Here is a 5,316-nt window from a genome sequence, read left to right as displayed (position 1 = left end):
ATCACCCGGGTTACACTTTGTTGTCTCACATGGTGTATTATGATAAATCAGCGACTGAAATTATGTCAAAAAGAACATATATGGAGTTGCTTCACAAAATATTCAGACCTTTCACATTTCACACTATTTAAATATAATTTTGAATGAATAAATTGAATATTTAAAGTGATGGAAGGTTAAAACATTTTTAAAGATTTATGGAAATTTATGACAAATCTAAAATTAAAATTTCTCACTTACAGAAGTACTCAGACCCTGAATTCAGTACTGTGGAGAACACCCTTTGGCAGCAGTTAGAACTTCAGTGCCCTTGGATAAGTGTGCAGGGTTTGTACACCTTTCTTTTCACTAGTTTATTCCAATTTTCCTGGAAGATGCCCTCAGGCTCTCCTAGTTTGGATAAGAAGAGTCTGTGACCTACCATCTTCAAGTCTCTTCACAGATGTTTCTTGATGTCTAAGTCAGAATTCCACTAAAGCCACTTTAGTGGTATCTTGGCATTTACCAGTCTTAGGTAGTTGCACACTGGTCCTTTGTATTTGGCTGCAGTCATCTTTCTTTAGGCTCTTACTAGTCTGTCACTGAGAAGCCGCTTCACAGCATGATGCTGCCACCACCATGCTTCAGTGCTGGGACAATATATAGCAGGTGATGAGCAGTGTCTGCTGTTCTACAGACACAGTGCTTGAAGTGCCACCCAAAGAGGCCAGTTTTCATCTAGTCAGACCAGAGAAACTTTGCAACTGTGCATCAGACTCTTGAGCACCATTCAGTGAACTCGAGTCTTCTTCAGCCTAACCTCATAAAGGCCAGATTGATGGACCTTAGCTGATGCTTCTTCTGGGTGGTTCTCCCATCACTGCAGAGGATTTCTAAAGCTCTGGTAGAGTGAGGTTGGCGTTCTGGGCCAACTCTATGAAGAGTCCTGGTAGGTCCAAAAATCACTTTTTCCACAGTTATTGAGGCCACTGCTGAAGGATGTTTGTTCCTTAATTAACATTTTCATTTTAGATCTGGGGCTGCATGGTGGCTTGGTTGTTAGTGCTGTCACCTCACAGCTAGAAGATTTGGCTTCCTCCCACAGTCCCAAAAACATGCTCAGGTTAACTGGTGATTCAAAATTGTCCGAAGGTGTGAATGTGCTTGTTTGTCTGTATATGTAGCCCTGTGATAGACTGGTGACCTGTCCAGGGTGTCCCCTGCCTTCACCCTAAATCAGCTGGGATAGACTTCAGCCCCCCACGACCCTAGTAAGGATTAAGTGGTGTGAAGATAATGGATGAATAGATTCTGGATCTGACCAGTCTCTTTATGAATAGGATGCTACCCACAGGCTTTTAAGGTCACTGCAAATAAACCTCAACTTAAAAATCCTGCTATTGAACCAGGTGTATAGACCTATATCCAACCTAACCTTTATTTTTAAAAAATCCTTTAAAAAGCTGCTACAAATCAATTATGTAACCTTTGCACATAAATGGTTTGAAGATTATCACTTATGATTTAGGGTACTTTATAGCAGAGAATCAGCACTAGTTAAAGTCAGCAACAATCTTCTGTTACCCTCACACAAATGACTGATCTCTATTGTGCTGCTGGATCCCAGTGATGCATTTATCACCACAAAACACAACATTATATTACGAAGACTGGGACATGTTACTGGGATTAGAGGAACCACAGTAGGCTGAATTATATCATATTTAGCAGACAGGTTCCGGTTTGTTCATGCTTGATTTTAAGCAACACCATTAGGAAACACCGTAGGCATTTCATGCTGTACAGATGACACACAGTTATATATATAGGTCTGTGAAAAAATATTTGCCTGATGTCTTCAATTTTTGTGTATTTCTCACATTTAAATGTTCCAGAAAACTAATATTTCTATTTACTGAATATTAGACAGAGAAAACCCACAAAACACATCATGCAATTTTGAAATGATAGTTTATTTAACGTTTATTGAAAACCTATATCCTACTTTGAAAAAAGAAATGGCCCCTCTAAACCGAACAACTAGTTGGGCCACCCTGGGCAGCAACAACTGCAGTTAAATGTTTGTGATAACTTGTGATCAGTCTTTTACCTCACCATGGAGGAATTTTGGTCCACTCTCCTCTGCAGAATAGCTTTAATTTGGCCACATTAGATGGTTTTTGACCATGAACTGCCCTTTCAAGGTTATGCCACAGCACCTCAATTGGACTCCAGTCTGGTTTTTGACCCGGGCACTCCAAAACCTTAATTTTGTTCTTTTTGAGCCATTCAGAGGTGGACTTGATTGTTGTGCTTTGGGTCATTTTCATGCTGCATGACACATTTGTGTTGGGCTTTAGGTTATGAACTGATGAGTGGATATTCTCCAGGAGGATTTTCTGATAGAGAGCAGAATTCATGGCTCCATCAATTATGAGAAGTAGTCCAGGTCCTCAAACCATCACACTACCACCACCATCTTTCACTGTTGGTATCATGTTCTTCTTGCGGAATGCAGTAGTAGCTGTAATGGACACGCCTTCCAAAAAGTTCCACCTTTGACTCTTCAGTCCACAGGATGTTACCACCAGAAGTCTTTGGGTTCATCCAGATATTATTTACCAGACAAACCTTTATGTTCCTGTTGGTCAGGAGTGGTTTGCACCTCGCAGCTCTCGTTTGGATGCCATATTTGGCCAGTGTCTTCCTTGTTGTGGAACCGTGTAGCACAGCACCTGAAGGCTTCACTGAATTTTGCTCGGAGAAAGCTGTGACCAGATGATGATTATAGTAGAGAGGGTGATCTCTGTAACCCCAAGAAGCATGGTGGTGGTAGTACTATACTCTGGGACTTTTTTGCTGCCATTGGAGCTGGTGCTTTACACAAAGTAAATGGAATAATGAAGAAGGAGGATTACGTCCACATTCTTCAGGAAAACATGGGAAGTTTGTGTCTTGGACACAGTTGGATGTTTGAACAAGACAACAGAGCAAAACACACATCAAAAATGGTAAAGAAATTGTTAAATGCCAAAATGTAAGGTTTTAGACTGGTTTTCCCTAAGTCAGGACTTTGGGAAGGCCATTGAGAACCCATGGACTCAAACAAGTTTGTGTCAGAAAGCTAACAAATTTCACTGAACCACACTAATTCTGTCCGGAGAACTGGTCAAAGACTGAACCAGAAGCTTGTAGATGGCTACCAAAAGCGTTTAAATGAGGTAAGGACGGCCAGCAGACATTCAACCAAGCATTAGTATTGCTTTTTGTATATTTTTGACCCAGCAGATTTTGTAATACTTCTAGAGGACCTACAATAAATTTATGAAAAGGCCAACTGCATGGTATTTTTTTTTTTTTTTGTGATGAAGACATGTGTTTCAATCATTCCACTACAGAAAATTAAGAGTTATTGGAGTAATTGGAAACCCAAGACTGCCATGATATACATGGTCTTTACAAGTGTATGGAAGTTTTTGTTGGGAGGAGATGGCCACATGAAATGCAAGTGACAGCCTTATACAATCTACTCCCAGTGAGGTGGACTACCTTAGGCCCAGTATGTATGATAACAGAAGGGGTCAATTCAGTCTCATTTTACAGAAAACAGTCCTAGTAGTGGTAAAAGGTGATGATGTTTTTCTAAGAGTCAAAATTAAGCAGGTTCTCATTAAAATTACATTTGAAGTACAGGATAAAAAACAGTTATTTATTCAGCTGAGTAAATATCCCTACCTACCTCTGGTTGATTCTGTTTTTAGAATAGTTTTTTTTTTTTTTATCCTAATCAACCATAGAGCTTTAAGTTTTAAAAGAGACATGAATATTAAACTACAGCTTTTGCCACAGTATCAATGATTTCATTACATCGTCGCTGCCCGAAAGCTCTACTGTTCACTATGGCCATTTCTCAGTAAAGGTATGGATACAACAGTGCCACCACGTGGCCACTTGTAATCACTTCCAACTCCAAATCACTAATTGTACTAACTGTACAACTTGTGTTAATATGTCATGAATCAACAAAAAAAATCTCATAAAACTGTTAACACCATTGATAATTACACTTAAACAAAATTGAACAAATACATAAAAATAAACAAATAAAAATCTTCATACAGTTGCTTCAGAAGCTTTTTTCAGATTATATTTTGTCACAGAGGTTCATTTTAAAATAAAATGGGTATTTTTGATAATCATTCTACACTCAATAACCCTTGATGAAAAAGTAAAAATCAATTTAAAATCAAAATGGAAATCATTCATTAATTAAAATTTTCATACCCTTTGCAGTGGATCTAAACTGTGTATGCGTGACTGGACAGGGACGTGTATGTACACATGAACAAAATAGTTGGTACCCCTTGGTTAATGAAAGAAAAACCCACAATGCTCACAGAAATGATTTGAATCTGACAAAAGTAATAATAAATATAAATTCTATGAAAATTAATCAATGAAAATCAGACATTGCTTTTGAACCGTGGTTTAACAGAATTATTTTAAAAAATAAACTCACGAAACAGGCCTGGACAAAAATGATGGTACCCTTAACTTAATATTTTGTTGCACAACCTTTTGAGGCAATCACTGCAATCAAATGATTTCTGTAACTATCAGTGAGACTTCTGCACCTCTCAGCAGGTATTCTGGTCCACTCCTCATGAGCAGACTGCTCCAGTTGTCTCAGGTTTGAAGGTTCCTTCTCCAGACGGCATGTTTCAGCTCCTTCCACAGATGTTCAATAGGATTTAGATCAGGGCTCATAGAGGCCACTTCAGAATAGTCCAATGTTTTCCTCTTAGCCATTCTTGGCTGTTTTTAGCTGTGTGTTCTGGCTCATTATCCTGTTGCAAGACCCATGACCTGAGACTGAGACCAAGCTTTCTGACACTGGGCAGCACATTTCTCTTTAGAATACCTTGATAGTCATGAGATTTCATTGTACCCTGCACAGATTCAAGACACCCTGTGCCAGATGCAGCAAAGCAGCCCCAGAACATAACAGAGTCTCCTCCATGTTTCACAATAGGGACAGTGTTCTTTTCTTGATATGCTTCATTTTTGCATCTGTGAACATAGAGCTGATGTGCCTTGCCAAAAAGTTCCAGTTTTGTCTCGTCTGTCCATAGGACATTCTCCCAGAAGCTTTGTGGCTTGTCAACATGCAGTTTGGCAAATTCCAGTCTGGCTTTTTTATGAGTTGTTTTTAACAATGGTGTCCTCCTTGGTCGTCTCCCATGAAGTCCACTTTGGCTCAAACAATGACGGATGGTGAGATCTGACACTGATGTACCTTGACCTTGGAGTTCACCTTTAATGTCTTTAGAGCTTGTT

The sequence above is a fragment of the Amphiprion ocellaris genome, chromosome 15 (genome assembly GCF_022539595.1).
Source record: "Amphiprion ocellaris isolate individual 3 ecotype Okinawa chromosome 15, ASM2253959v1, whole genome shotgun sequence".
NCBI classification, from domain to species: domain Eukaryota; kingdom Metazoa; phylum Chordata; class Actinopteri; family Pomacentridae; genus Amphiprion; species Amphiprion ocellaris.
This window is presented reverse-complemented; position numbering follows the sequence as displayed.